This window comes from Heliangelus exortis, chromosome 1 (genome assembly GCF_036169615.1).
Source record: "Heliangelus exortis chromosome 1, bHelExo1.hap1, whole genome shotgun sequence".
Lineage (NCBI taxonomy): Eukaryota > Metazoa > Chordata > Aves > Apodiformes > Trochilidae > Heliangelus > Heliangelus exortis.
This window is the reverse complement of record NC_092422.1, coordinates 175,589,032-175,605,304: the sequence shown is the minus strand read 5'-3', so window position 1 is coordinate 175,605,304 and position 16,273 is coordinate 175,589,032. Positions and strand designations below refer to the sequence as shown.

At 38.8% G+C, this 16,273-nt stretch overlaps 1 long non-coding RNA gene across 1 annotated transcript; it reads right to left on the bottom strand.

The window, feature by feature from the left end:
• Nucleotides 1-1,061: 1,061 nt before the first annotated feature.
• LOC139798860 (uncharacterized) lies at nucleotides 1,062-8,426 on the bottom strand. Its single transcript, XR_011727023.1, has 3 exons — nucleotides 8,367-8,426; nucleotides 2,711-2,807; nucleotides 1,062-2,187 (listed from the first exon to the last, which is right to left on the bottom strand). It is a non-coding gene; the product is annotated as an uncharacterized lncRNA (long non-coding RNA).
• Nucleotides 8,427-16,273: the final 7,847 nt, after the last annotated feature.

Here is a 16,273-nt window from a genome sequence, read left to right as displayed (position 1 = left end):
GTCTCACTTTTCAAAACTGGTAATGATCCATGTACAAGACTGACAACTTTTACTGACATTCTTCATGGATTTGAAAAGTTCAGTTTGTATAATATAGAAACTCGTGTGTTGGCTAGGTCTTTCTTTAGATGCTTTTATAATTCACCACAGGAGAAGAAAATGGATGGCATAGATAGTACCATAATTTTCCCTGTTTACTTTGTGGAAGCAGATGGAGTTTTGCACCCATTAAGCACAATTCTTCAGTTCCAAGAAGTCATTAACCCTTTCCTGGTTGCACAGCATTTTTTCAGTGTAGGAATTCTGGAATTCATGTCTTAGGATGTATCTCAGGAGTGATATTTTTTAACTTGTGTCTTGAAATTCTTAGATGTGGAGCAACCCTTATAAAATAGTGGATTATGACCAAGTCCTTGTAATCAGAGCCAAATTTCCAGTGTCTCACCTTCAGACACCCCCTCACTCTCAACTTGAATTGAACTTTCAGAATGGTTTTATAGACCACATGGATAAAATGGGTTGCCTTACACATGATCCTGGCAAGGTCAGTAAAGGCTACTTCATGAAGTGGCCAGGAGCATGAATTCCAGCTTCTGCTGTACAACCATGATGGGACTAAATCACAGGAAATCTAAACCTGGAGGTATTTTAAAAATATGTGGATGTGGTGCTTAGGGATATGGTGCACCTTTTCAGTTATGGGTTTATTTTTGGACTTTATCTTAAATATCTTTTCCAACAAAAATTATTTTATTGTGATTGTAATGGGAGATGGAAACTGGTCTCTGCTTTGATTTCCCCGTCAAAGCAGATCTTGGTCCAGCCTAACAGGTCTTTGTTTACAATGCTCCCTCAAACTGTGGAACAACCAAAGGTAGATAAATGTTAGCTGGACCCCAGCCTCTCACTATGGACTTCATCTTTCTTTGTCACCTGGGTACACAGCTCTTGAGAGAGATCTGGAGATCTAAGCCAAATGTAGCCACTTGCTCACTCCCCCCAGTGGGATGGGGGCAAGAATCAGAAGGGTAGAAGTGAGGAAACATGAGCACTGAGATAAAGACAGTTTAATAGGTGAAGCAAAAGCTATATGCAAGCAAAGCAGAACAAGGCATTCATGCACTGCTTCCCATCAGCAGACATGTGTCCATCCATCTCCAGGAAAGCAGGGATCCATCAAGCAGAATGGCAGCTTGGGAAGACAAACTCCATCACTCGAAATGTCCCTCAGTCCTTCTTCTTTCTCCAGCTTTATGTTGCTGACCATGACACCCCCCGGTGTGGAATATTTCTTGGGTCAGTTGGGGTCAAATTTCCTAGATGTATCTCCTCCCATCGTCTTGTGCATCCCCAGCCTGCTTGCTGGTGGGGTGTGGTGGGGTGAGAAGCAAGAAAGGCCTTGACACTGTGTACGTACTGCTCAAAAGCTGTGTAAGCACCACTTCCAGCACAAAACTAAAACATAACCTCATTATAGCTATTATGAAGAAAATTAGTTCTAGCTCAGACAAAACATCCTCTACCTGATTTAGCTCCTGCAACAAACTCCAGAATGAGTCTCCCCATAGCACATCTTGGATCTTCTTCTTTGTACACAACTTAGAAATGTCGAACTGTCTTGACTTGAAACCACAGGGATGTTTTCCTGACAAGTAGACAGTGTTATTGGAAAAGTAGAACATACTGGGAAAACAGTAGTACTAATTACTTAGCAAAATTGGGCCTTAGCAAAATTGTGTCTTTTCGGTTAGCAAAGAAAATGAAAGTAGAAAACCTTTCCAGAAACTGGTGACAGACAACATTCATGGAAGTTTCGAGCTACTTAGCAGTGGATCAGGGCTACAGAAAATCCCACTCATTTCACTCATAAGAACAGTTTAAGTCTTTTCAGTGTGATTACATGAGGTTGTGAGCCATATCCTGCTGAAATCCACTTGTAAATAAAATTCATACACTTTTCCTACATAAATGAAATCACATCACTTGATTATGGTTGCAAGTTAAATAGAACTCTTTCTCCAAATGGGTGCCCCCCTGGGATAAAACGATGCATCTCAGCAGGACCGAGCAATTTGTTCTCAGCATTATATTGGCTTCTTTGTTAATTGTGAAAATAGCTGAAGATTGATTGGAATGAAGAATTGGTTTGGGCTTTTTTTCATGCTTTTTTCCTGTGGCTACTAGGACCTGAAAGCATAGAAACAGCAAAATGTTTTTGTAGCTACTTATTACTACAGATTTAAATGCAGAATATTTCTTTTTTATTTGATTACAGCCAAGACAGTAATGAAATTGTATTAACAATATTTGTAAATGCAAAATAGTGGCAAAATAATTACATTATTTTAATTCAGTTAACACATTAGCATTTGCAGGTGATAGTGCTTTTACTAATTCAGGAGGGTGGTACCACTCCAGCTAGAAATTAGCAGCTAATGAAAAAAGAGATCTTCATTCAGATAAATGCCAAGTTTTCTCACATAAATTACTCAGATTTCAGCCAGGACCAGAGGAGGTAGTGCCAAAACTGATCAATGTTCTCCATAAAGGATTCCTTTTTTGTCTGTTTTTAACACTTAGAGATGCCATTGTGTTCCTTACTCAGACTTCTGCTTTGCAGTCTAAGCAATTTAGATGTTTCTGTATGTTCCTCAGGCCAACAGCCAGTCATGGGTAGAGACTCCAAGCATGTGCATAGATCAATCTATACCTTAACTCAGTGCTTGGGTCTGATTAGCTGTACTACCCCTGTTGTACTCTGCTTGTGGTTGCAGGAGCTCCTGTTTCAAATTCAGCAGCCTGGGTTCCTGGGTACCCAGAAAAAATTGGAACAAAAGTATGGGAAAAGCTGTGTATGTTTTAAGAAGTGTGGAAGTATTTAACTGATAGTGGAAATCTTTCAGTAGGATGCCTGACTGGTGCATTTTTCAACATTTGACCGTTTTGCATTGCTTAATTATCTCAGGTTTTTTTCCACTTTATAATGATAATTTTCTAAATATTTTATCCTTTTTTTTTCCTCTTCTGGACACTTCAAAGTATATTCACATCCCTCCTGAACACCAGGGTTCCCATAGAGGTAAGGATCCCCATGGATCCAATAATATAGTTAGATACAGCTGATAAAGCTAGATAAGCCCCTATCAATTCTGAGTGCAAAGCTATAATTTTAAACCTCACACATCTGTTTCGGGTTTTTTGTTGTTTTGGTTTTTTTTTTTAAATTATTTTTATAGATTATCTATATTCATATTTTAAAAATGTCTTTTGGAGAAGAATGGAGTGGAATAGAGAATAGAAAATAATATAGAGGGAAGGGAAGGGAAGGGAAGGGAAGGGAAGGGAAGGGAAGGGAAGGGAAGGGAAGGGAAGGGAAGGGAAGGGAAGGGAAGGGAAGGGAAGGGAAGGGAAGGGAAGGGAAGGGAAGGGAAGGGAAGGGAAGGGAAGGGAAGGGAAAGTTAAAGCAAACTGTTGTCAGGGCATTTTCCAAATCCCTCTTAAACACTGACAGCCTTGAGGCATCAATCACCTGTCTAGGAAGCCTGTTCTAGTGTGTCACTACCCTCTCATTAAAGAAAAGCTTCCTAATGTTCAGTCTAAACCTTCCCTGCTGAAACTTGATCTGTCTGAGATCCACTATAGTCCTTGGACTTTCATCTGTCCTACCCTGGGGTGGGGCAGGTCCAATGTAAGGAAGAAATTGTTTATGATGGGGGTGGTGAGACACTGACACAGGTGGCCCAGAGAAGTTATGGCTCTCTCATCCCTGGAAATGTTCAAGGCCAGGTTGGATGAGACTTTGAGCAACCTGACCTGCTGAAAGATATCCCTGCCCATGGCAGGGGGACTGAATTAGATGATCTTTAAAGTCCTTTCCAGCTCAAAACATTCTATAATTCTAGTGCCCATTTTTTATTTGTACAGCCAGTGTTCCTGAGCTAAATACATATCTCTGCACGGAACTAAATTAATATATTTTTAAAAATTGAAAGAATTTAGCCAATTTAGCAACACAGTTTTGGATTCCAAATCTGTCTCTGAAATGTTCACAACCCATGATACATTTCTTTTATCCACAGATTTCATTGTACCATTCCCTTCCATTTGATCTAAATGACAGATTAAACTAACATTACCAGAACCCCAGTACAAGTGTATTCTCCAAGGTAACCTAATGGATATGTGCCTCCAATTTTTTTTTTGACAAGTGACCTCTTTTGTGTGTAGATTTTGAACACAGATATATGCCCACATTATGTACTTTTCTTGCAGGTCATATCACCCTAACTTAGGAAAATGTAATGGAACAAAAACCAAGATATCAAACTGAATTTGACACATATAGCTGACCTTTCTTTACTCCTAGCAGACCTCATCATCTGCTCTGAGGTCTCACAAACAAGTGCTAATTATTCAGAAGCTGTTTCATGTAAATTCCTTAAGTACTCTAGAGGGCAAATTTGATCAGTTAACTCTGAGCTGAGTACATCGTACATATTCAAATGTTCCTTCACCTGTTCTTTTCCTCTTCTGGTTTGCTTCCAATACCCTTAATAATTACCCTGTATTGAGCATCTGGTCATAACTGACCTTTTGTATGAAAATTAAAACAAAAGTAAAAGGACTGAAGATTTTGTCTACTCAGTGACACCATTAATTGCTTCTCCTCCTTGTAAGTTATGACCTACACTTTATACTCTGTCTGATTTGCTTGTTACACATTTTTTTGTCTTATCTTCTGTGTCCTTTGCTACTTGTAATGCATTTTGAATATTGGCTGGGGAGGACCCTGAGAAGACAGGAACCAGTAAGCAGGTACCAGTAAGCAGACCCAGTTCATGACCTCTGCTCAGCTCGGTGTCTTTGTGCTCATCAGGCAGCAGAATTATGGAATGCCCACGCTTCAGGACTCTGTCATTGCAAAAGCCACAGGTTGTACTTAAATGTACCTTCAAGTGTACACAAAAGGGTAATGTATGTGATTCATCACTAATTTTTAAGGAAGGCAGGAGGTACTTAGATCAATTTATCTGTGAAAAAAGGAATTCCTCTCAGAAGATTAATTAGAAGCTCAGTGTTTTGCTTTAAGTTACATTTGTTTAGTTTTTACCTCACATATTGCAGACATGGAATTTAAGCTATGGCTTTTATTTATTCAATTTCTTTATCAGTGAGAATTTTGCTAAAATTAAAATGCAAGAAACTTTCTCAGTGTGGAGAGACACATAAATGGACTTTTTGTCAGTTTGTGTTTTTCTACTTTAGGATTCACATCATTATTGGACTAATTACTCAGGATTATGTTGGAAGTTCTTTAAAAGCTGAGCAGAAACTTAGGCATATCTACCCCTTTAAATGGAGCAGCCATTTTGCCTATTTTATTTCTGAGGAGTGCCTGTACTTATGCATGGTTTGCAGCCTTTGCAGGACCTTGATGAACTGACTCCAAGAAGCAAGCAGTGGAATCTAAATTATTTAAGGAAACATTAACAGCACTGTAATGACTACTAACTTATCTTAAAAATCTATTAGGGACCTTGAGCTTTGCCTTGCTGGTATTTCCATTTACTCTAGCTCATTTCCCTCTTATTTTTGAGAAAGATAATATAATTTGACCTTGTATTTATTGCCTATGCCACTAATTGGACTGAAGATAGCAGCTAGAAACATATAAAGAAGATGAAATAAATAATAATTCACACACTTTTTAGTTTCAGCTTTAATTGGTATTGCCCAGTTAATCACAGTTAAGTGAAGTGAATATGCAACATTACAAACTCAGGTATAAATATATTTGCATTAGGAGCTGTTTAAAGAACCTGTGGCCAAATAATAAATTTTATTCACGTAACAACGTGGTACACACCACTCAGCTCTCACTGGAAAACTATTCATGTGCTGAAGTTCAGTGTAGTGGCTCAGAGAGGAACCTGAGGTAGGACACATGGGTTTCTCTTCACCATTTTGCTTCTGTCTTTTGCTAACCAGTAGCTCCACCTTCCTGTGCCTTCTCTTTTAGCTGGATGTACCACATTCTTGAGGATAAAAAAACCTCTCTAACACCCCTCTTCTAGGAGACTGCTGTCATTCAAAAGAGATGCTTAATATTATTAGAGTTAGAATTAATATTTTCATTAATATTTGCAATCACATGCACAATCACAGGCTGGGCAGAGAATGGGTAGAGAACAGCCCAGAGGAAAAAGACTTGGGAGTGCTGCTTGATGAATGTGCTCCACATGAGCCAGCAATGTCCTCCTGCATCCCAGAAGGCCAACCATACCCTGGTCTGCATCAAAAAAGTTATGGCTGGTCATACATAAAATTTCTTTCTTAAAAAGTAATAGAATTCAGTATATCATACAACTTTCCAGCTTCAGCAAAGTGCAGCCAACTTCAGGATGAAATGTGGGAGCTCTTCAGTAGTAAAGGGAGCAACACTTACTGCTGAACCTTGAGTCAGAAGGACTCAACATCAGGAAAAAATACATATACAGATATTATTAAGAAGGACGGCATTTCAAATGGACAGCAAACTAGGAAAAAATAAGGCAGCCCTGTCCAACTATAGCTCAAAATGTTACTGCTTCATTTCACATCAGCTTACATCTATGCTGCATCTATGTAATGCAGCAGCAGAAAAACCTAATGGTCAGTGCAGAACTTGTCTGCCTTAGCCAAATTGTTCACTCATTTAAATGGGCTTTAGATTACCTGATCATAAAACTGATTTATAGGAAGTTGCTTAGGCAAGCCATATGTACACTGTGACATGAATGTGTCTGTGAAGAGGTGGTTTCCCACATCCTGATAACTGAGTAGTATATCAATCATCATTGCGCTACAAAAAAAAAAAAAAAAACAAAAAAACCGCACAAAACAACAACAAAAGAAAAAACAACAAAAAACAAACAAACAAAAAAAGTGGTGTTTGCATTATCTTTAAGTAACTCAGATGAGAGTTAAGTTGAGGATGAAGTGGTAATATTGCATATTATCCAAGTCTAGGAGCAGCAAAGGCAACTAATGTTAACTGTTTCCCTGACTGAGAGCTGCCTGTAGGTAAGACAGACTTTTCCTGGGACAGTAAAGCCCATTAGAATCAGATGTTATCCCTAGATTCTACCTTTTGAAGGGACTCAATAAAGAAAACCCCAGATCCATTTTTCAGCACTGAAACCAAAGAATGCTGTAAGCTTCCCTACTGGCTGACTGGCTTTCCTAGCTAGTTCAGTTTCCAGCTACTTCTTATGTAGCCAATCCTCTCCTCTGCATTGTTACACTCCTTTTATCCCAAAATAAATATCCAGGCAATGCACAACAGAGAAGTTGAATGTGTAGATATCCCTCAGGGGACTGGATTAGGGTTTGGATGATTTTATTCAAATGTCCACAATGTCTACAAAAATGCCACTCAGTCAATAAATCCCACATCTCCAACAGCCCTCATAACTGTTTGACCATCATTGCTTTTCTTTTGATGTGACCCAAAACCATCCCAGCTGTTCTCAGAGCAAATCCCCCACCCATACAGGAGTGCTAGCATGTGGAGATCAGAATAAGTTTTGTCTTATTTGACTTAGTTAAGACAATGTTTTCTTGAAACCTACCTTGAAGACACAATAGAAAGAGAACATGGCCATCGTAAAAATAGCTGCCTGAGTCTTGCAGGTAACACTAAGAGTTTTGTAATAAATTCAGTTTATTCACAGAATATAGTTGAAGTGAATAGTCCCCATTTTCTGGCAAATCAGTGTATCTGAATTTACAATGGGGCTGTGTAATCAGCCACTAAGTGGCAACACTATTAATGTGGTTTAGAGAACTTAAAGGCAAAAGATGAGTTCTGATCAAATAATCTGTCTTGTCCGCCTTTAAAGATTCTGAAGATAGTTTACCCTTTAAAACATGTAACACTAACAGCCCTTATGATCCATGGATTGGGTGGTAGTTGGAAAGAGCATAGCTCTTTCATTTTTCTATATTTACCTAGCGAAGATTTTCTAATCATGAGCTTTGCTGGAAATAAATTAAAGTACTGTGGCAGAGAGGATTTTTGTTCTATTCTGCTCATTCATGTTGAAGCTGGATGAGAGAAATATCCTTTTACTTCACAAAATGAGGAGAAGAAAAATCAGCTCCTGGCATTTATGGTAAGCAAATGACAAATGTGAAAATCTAATAACATGTTCATAAAAAGGTGGAAGAACTAAGCATATATTCACAGACAGAATCTCCTGGAATCCTAATCTGACAAGCTATGGCTCTATTTCAGCAACAGCAGCAATGAAATAGCAACATGAGAGAACTGCATTAACACTTCTCTTTATCAAATATAGATTGAAAAAAAGTGAATTATTATTTACCTGGATGTTAGGCAGCAGAGAGGGCAACAATTCTGCTAACTTTGTTTAGCACTGAAAAAATACAGAAAAAAAGAATAATCGAGGTGCATCTGCAATACATTTTGGCAAAATAACATTTCTGAATCTGCCATAAAGGTGTCTTTAAGGAACAGCAGGGCAGTGTTTGTTGCAGGCCTGGTCAAAGTGCTTATCACTGGTTTGTTCCAAGATGCTGCTGGGTACTGTGGCTTGAAACCAGGGCATCATGTCCTTAAAACTAAGCAATATGTAAGTGCTTTACTGGGCAGCAGCCAATGATACCAGGCAAGATTAAATCTATTGAGCTTTTAATGCTGCAGTTCTATAGTTAAAATTTACAGATAACACGAATTGGATATACCCAAGTGTATCCTAATCTGTTCATCATATTTGGGAACCTACCCACGTGTTTTCCTTTCTGTTTGCTATGAATAGATACACTCCAAAGACCATGATATTTGTTCCTTTAAATTCCATCTGTCCTGTAGCAAATCCAGCTGCCTGAAAGGATGAATATTTTAAAAAAAAATGCACCTAAGTACCTGTAATAAGAGATTTTCTCTCCCATTAGCACGGGTGATACCTTTAAGATCCAAGACCATCTCACTCAGTTGTTTTTGCTTTTATCATGGTTCCAGAGACTACAGCTTCATAAGTAAGGGGAAAATAGGTATTTTTAAATATTATTTAAACTTATTTAAAAACTGTAATATAATGGGCAGAGGCAATTATTCTTCTGTTTTTCCATTTCTTTGACTCCTCATCCCTTGTGTTTTTCTATTTTGCTCTGTTCTTGTCCAGCCTCTGAGCTGCTTACACACCTTGTACAAATAATATGGTAAAAAAAAATAATTAAAATTTATATATTTAACAGCTTAGGTCCAGAGGTTGGTATGAGTTGCTGCTATTTATGGCAAAAATAGTATGTTCCACAGCAGGAAGTTTAGGAAAGAAATTCGAAATAATCAGGGGAGTTTGTGTAAAGTCATAGGATATCTACTATCTATGAATTCTAACAGAGTCAAACTGTGGATAATGGTGACACTGGATTTGGAAAAGTAACAAATAGCTCTGGCACATTCACTTGAAATGTTATAAATTCAAACCTGTTTTCCATTAGAGGAGTCCAAAAGGGTGCCAGTGCTTGTCAAACAGTATTTTCCTTATGATCACATTAGTTTTTTGGACAATCCTTAAAGAAAAAATCAATAAACACAGACTATTGGGAACTCTTTTCCAAACCCTGCTGGATGTCCATCACCAGTGATGCATTTACTTGGGTGCTCTCCCAGCTCCCAGGTTCCTGCAGACTCTTTACATCACCTTGGAGAGAGAGCTTGGCTGTGGTTTCCTGCACTTCCTATCCTCCAGATTTTCTGCCTCATCCACCTCTCCCCATTCCTGGTGGCACGAGCCCTGGTCTATGTTGCCTTTTCCCTCTTTTCTCCTTTATCCACAGGGTCTGAGAGGTGACAGGAACTCTCCTCTGTTGCCAACATGGCCTGAGAGCCTTGGGTTTCTCCCTGCAGCCCTCAGAAGGAGGAAGCAATGTCCTTGAGCTGCTATCAATAAAATGCAATAAATGAGCATGTATGTGAGCATCTGTTTGGACAATCACTGTGCCTACAGAAGCCTACCTGAGCCTTCTATCACATACAAATCAATCAAGAACAGCTCATCCATATGAAAAAAATTACCCCTGCCATGCAACCAAGAGCCATGCTGTCTGCAATATTCTGATCAGTTTAATTGTTGCTTCCATAGCCAATTAAAACTGCCCAAAGGCAGCTTTGTTTAGTCTAAAAAAATTGTTCATGCCTTCATATCAAATGGTAGGGAAAGGCTATAGGCATATTATTGCTTTTAATAAAAAAATTTTTATAAAGTGTTTTTTTATTAAAAGCAGTATTGTAGCCTCTTTGGTCACAATCTTCTTTACATGTACAAGATAAATAATTCACCTTTACAGACACAGTTGCTGTTCAAAGGTACTAAAATCTGAGTTTCACTAAGAGAAAGTGTGGACCAAAGTAGGAGCTGAGGTTTTTAAAAGTCTGGCATTGAAACGTTGTGATGTTTTTCTCTGCAAGAAATTCTTCTCCCTGCATTGTAGCTACATAGAGTTGAGGTGTTTCATTTAATCCATTTGTCCCTTTCCAGTTGAGAAGGAGAGACAGATGCCCATGTAAGATTTTTTTGACCTAGCAGCTAAGCAGAACTTCAGCATCTGAAATGGCTTTCAGAGGCAATGGAGAACTACTGGCAAGAGGATGCTTCAGTTTAGATGTTTAACAGTAAAATAGCTAAAAGTTTAGCCTGCTTCAAAATAGTGCCTCAAGATATTCACCACAAAGAGCCAAGAAACATCAGGCAAATGCCATCAACTCAAAGTCCCCCACAGGTGCTGGCAGATTGCAGAGGATGGCAGCCTCAGCCCATCCCTAGTGCTACTGGTTATTGCCCTCTCCATTTTTTTTCTACAAATACTCCCCTGGTAACGCTGCAGTGATGCAGATCTTATTACTGGGTCTTTATCTGATCCTTTCTGCAATTCCTTTAGGGCATTTTGTAGCTTAAGACAGGTAGGAGAAGCAACTGACAGCAAACTATGGCAATTTTCAGGAAGCCTATGGCTCCTGAAGTCATCATTGTCAGTTGGTTTAAATTACAGAAATCTTCAGCTATTCTATCAATGTCTGGATTTCTCAGCTTTCTGAGAAAAAAGTATCAAGGATATTTTCTCCTCTGCTCAGTAAAAAGAAAAGAAAAATTCTCCCTGTAGGCTAGCTTAAGACAAAAAGGAAAGGAAAAACCCAACATCTTTCTCATGGATTTTGTTCACAGGAGCAAGGCATCAAAATCTTAAGTAATGACATTAGAATCTTTCTGATATAGTCTCCAGGGCTGTGGAGAAACAGAACAGACAGAGATGTGCACAGCCTCATGTAACTCACACCGTGGTCCCAGCTTGCTCCAAACAGTATCCTATCAATCTCAATTCATAAAGATAGTTCAACAGGAGGGAAAAAGTCATTACTGGTGGTTCAGCAGCTCATCTTGAGTTACAGTCTCTCAGAAATAATTTTTCTACCCATAATGAGCCCATTAAATTGCACTTATAAAAAACAAAAAAAAGTTTGAAAGGGTTTGATTCTGTCATCTGATTTCATTGTACTTCTCTAACATTCACCCAGCAATTTATTTAACCATAAGCATAAATTATATACCTGCTGGCTGAAGGGCTCCTAATAAGCAAAAGTGACAGAAAGACTGAGATTAACTGACCATTCCTTTTCTCCACAGAATTCATAGCCCTAATTTTAAGTCATATCCTATTAATTTCCTTTTCTTTCACAAATTATTTTTAGTCCCAGCCCTTTCAGACTGATGTGTATAGATATAAAACAAGGCAGGTGCACCACCACCCTCCTTTTTATTCCTTGGTGTTACATTTGATTATTTACTAGAGGAGAAGTAAGAGCCAACAATGAGATTTCAATACAGGATTTCACAGTAACCCTTTGGAAAGACATTTGTATGATTAATAATGGTTGTTAAAAGTACAGGATATGAATCAGCCTCTATGTCCTGATGATTGGCTCTGAGATTAGAAGAAAAATTATCACGCCAGGGTAAAAACAAAAAAAAAAAGCATTTATGAAAAATTACTGGAAGTGACTTAAAGCAATCTACTTGCTGACTTACTTAGCCAGGTAATCACTACAGCTAGGGTCTAAGGAAAGCAAGATTTCTGGTCTGGCTTCTGTTTAAAAACATGAACTGATGTAGCAGAACATGACTCCTGAGCAGGTCATTTCTTCTGTTTATTTCCTGGGCAGTTTAACTGCTTGGTGAAAGGCATAACTGCTGTGAATGCAATGTCCCTAGGATAAAAAGAGACAAAACCTTATTGCACAGGTCTGAAAACTGTTACAAATACAGACACACCTGGAAAAAAACCCAATCTGTCTATGAGTTACCTTCAATAAACAGTGAATCTCTGATGACACACTGCAGAATAGGTATTCCTGGATGTTCTGTGACACAGAAATTTGTGTAGGCTTTTCCTTTGATAATAGGTCTTATCTAGAGAAAAGTGAGGATGGACATATTCAATTAGCTTCCTGAAATACAGTGTCATTGTTTCTTTCTCCTACCTTCTTATCCGTGGACATTTTCCCAGTCATTTTTAGTTACTGCCTCCTGTGGGCTTGTGCAGCAGACATGCTGACTCCTTAATTAAAATTGCATGCCAGGAAGTAAGGAACTGCCAGCTGAATGCTTGCCTCCTACTGTTGCATTCTGTCAGCTCAGGGATGGTTTTCTTTCTCCTCCTCCCTTATTATTTTATTTTTAAGGAAATGTCAGATGTTGTTTCTGAAAGTAAATTCAGGAAACTCTGGAAAATGCACTTAATCAAGCAATTAAATCTAGAAAATGTCATTATTTTTTCTGTAGAATGAAAACACTTGCATATTTAAAATATGAAGTCAGTTTTCTGGGTCTTGATAACCCAAAGGCCAGGAAAATGAATAATGGAATAAAAACATTGATGGACAAACTAGAGTGGCTTGCACTGAAGATTGGTACCCATCTGGAGACTTACCTGTGCAACACTTCTGGAGTTAAGGAAAAACCTCCTATGCACATGTCCCACCTCCTAGATACTGCTCTGTTTTCCTGGAGTTAAAGTCCTGTTCAGAGAAGAGTGAGAAGGCTGAATGCCTGCCTGAAGCATCCCAGGCTTTGAGAAGGGATTCAGGGCAAGAGGTGGTTTTCCAGAACACACAGGTGAGGAAGCACATGGGACTCTGCAGAGCAGTCAGGCTTGCACCCTTCAGATTGCCAAAAGGGCCATGGCTGGGGGGATGCAGCAGGAGGCAACCTGCCCCATGCCTGTGCTCTGATGGAGGCTGCTGCTGCTGCTGCTTCTCTGTGCCTGTGCACTGAGCTTCATCTAAGATTTTTGCCTTTGAAAAATAATCACTACCTTTGCTCTGAACCAAGGTGAGGTGGAGTCAGAAGCCATTTCTAGGGTGGGAAGATTACAGGCACAATCATTAGGGTCAGGATTAACCTCTTTAATCCCTCTTGTAGAGGTCAAAACAACCTCTCTTCTCTAACTAACCCAGCGTTTGTTGAGTTTTACCATTGTTTCCCAGGCTCAGCCCTTGCTGCCTATAGGAGACTAAGAACAGAAACCTTCCAAAAAGAGACAAATAAAAGGTGTTTGGCAACATTTCCTTCTCTCTTGCTAGTTCTCCCTTTCTTTATTTTCTTCATGCTGTTAATATAAACTCACTTACTGTTTCAAAGCTTTCCAGATTTCTACAGGGGTTTGAAACAGGCTGGGTTGTTTGCCCTGGTAAGTGGAATCTGTCTCTGTGTTGGCTCCCTGACTGTCTGAAATGTCACCTTTCCTCTAGTTACAATAATACATTCCAGCATGGACCAAGACTCAGGACACACAGCAAAGCAGTCCAGCAATCACACTCCTTGTTTCTTCAGGCTCAACTCATTGCTACGAGCAGAAATAGGTGTGATACAAACACAGGAAAAATTCCAAAGGAAGCATCCATTTCATTTCATCATCACATTTACGATGGCTTGTGCCATGTGGTGCTCATGACTGTGGAACCCTTTTGATGTTTCAGGGGACAAACAATGACAACTGCTGACTTCCAGGTAATTTCTGCTCTACTAGACCCCAAAAGTGAAGCTCCTGGGCAGCTGGAGACCTTGGCAGATTGCAGTTCTCATCCATGCAGTGCTCCACAGCTTCCAGGGAGAGCAAGAGCCCAGCAGCTGTCACAGCTACTTCAGCATTTCATACCTTCAGGGTAGATTGTTGTTTTTTTTTACAATTGCTTTGTTTTTGGTTTTTTTTACTTAGAATAAAATCTTGACCCCAGAAAACTCAATGGGAAATTTTCCACTTATTTTTGCTGAGCTAGAATGTCAATCTAATATCGTAAAATGGGAAAGCAAAGCAAAGGTTTTAGAGACAAGTAACATCCTTTATTGCAGTAACTGACATAGTTGGAAAAAACAGGTAAGCTTTTGGGTGCAAAAGATTTACAGTTCATTTTGCACTAGGTTAAACATTCATCTGAAGTTGAAATATGCATGAGCATAAGGTAAACCCAGCAGGACGAATATTTTAACTGATTCCCAAATTAATCACATTCTTCAGAATAAATTTTGAAAATACCACAAATTCCAAGCTTCCATTTTTAGGTCAAAACTGATAAAGCACAAAGCTCCACCACAACCAAAATACTGAAAAGGAAAATAAATAGAACAAAGACTAAAAATACCCTTGTCTTTTGCTCTAGGTTATTTTCTCTGCCTAAGCCATCACAGTGCAAACTGAAAACCAGCTAAGAATAGAGCCTCATGTAGATGAGATAGCAATAGCTCCCTTGCTCTGGTCTGTATTTGGGTTCTTATTTTTCACATTTATTGCAGACAGGTAGGTGACTGTGAGTTCTGTTGTCTCACTGTATTCATATTTGCGTGAGTTTGAACTCCAGTGAGGAGAAAAGGAGCTGAGAAAACCAGGGATAAACAGACGATAAAATTTTAAACTAAACTTTAAAAAACTAATTATGGTTGCTAAGTAACAAAAACATACTTAACCTTTGCTAATGATTAACAAAGCTCAAAATTCACATAAGCCAGGAAACAAATAGCAAAGGAGTTTTGCAGATTTTTTTTTTTTTTTTTTTGGTTGTTTTGGGAGTTTTCCAGGTTGCTTACAGTTTTTGCTCTTCTAAAATTTGTAAGGAGATATGAGGGAGGAAATTACCCAGATTACTGAGCTAAAGAAGGTGCTGTTCCCCAGTGAAATACTAGGATGTAATATTTGTGTTCTGAAGGTATTTTTCTCCCCTGAAATGAAGTCTGATCCTGAATATACCAAGCTAACTTTAGGGCAGGGGCTTATTTTTCCAAGATTTCTGTCAGCTACTCATCACTGCACAGGCATTTTGCATAACCTGCACTTTGACTGTTATGAGTCAATTGATGATAAAATTTTTCACAGAATATTTTCCCTGTCAGGTCTTTTTCTTTAAATACTATTATTTCTACCCTTGGAAATGTCTTATTGTATGCATTAAAGTTAATCCAGATCTATCTTCTCTGCACATCTCTAAATTAATTTATAAAGCCTTTATCCCTGTTTTGCTAATTTTTTTGCAAACTCTCCACAGTTATATATAAGGGATCAAATCCAATTATCCCTAAGGGACAAGCTGTCAGGTAAGCTAGGCTTGTACAGTAAGGCTGAAGCATCAGGCTGTGAAAAAAGCGTTCCAGATTTGTCTTGGATATCCATGAGACCATGGTCCAATTCACCTATCAATTCCTCCAGTGCATACAATTATAGTATATTTTAAAAAAGAAGGGACCAATGAAGATCACGAAGTTCCAATCCATGCTCCTTGCAGGGCTACCTGAAAATAAACCATATAACTGAGAGTTGTCCAGGAGCTCCTTGAACTCTGACAGTCTTGATACTGTGACTGCTTCCCTGGGCAGCCTGTTCCAGTGAGCCACCAGTCTTTCACTGTTACTTCCCAAGTAGTTTTTTGTCTATAAAAAATCTCAGGATATGGGAGACTTCTGAAAACAGTCTGCCTCCTTGCCTTTCAAATGAAGTCTAGCTAGATTAGTTTGGATTTATCCTTTATTTATATCTCCTCTAAGTCTGTTGTATGTATCTGTCTATTCAAGAATGGGAGAAGCAGCAACCTACAGTTGTGAAAGTAATGAATTTGTGTCTGGCTGACTGTAAAATCCTTGATATCTTTGCATTTCTGCCCTGTGATTCCATTTCTGCATCTGGTGCAATCTTGTAGTTATTGTTTTCTACTCTCTTTTTCTGT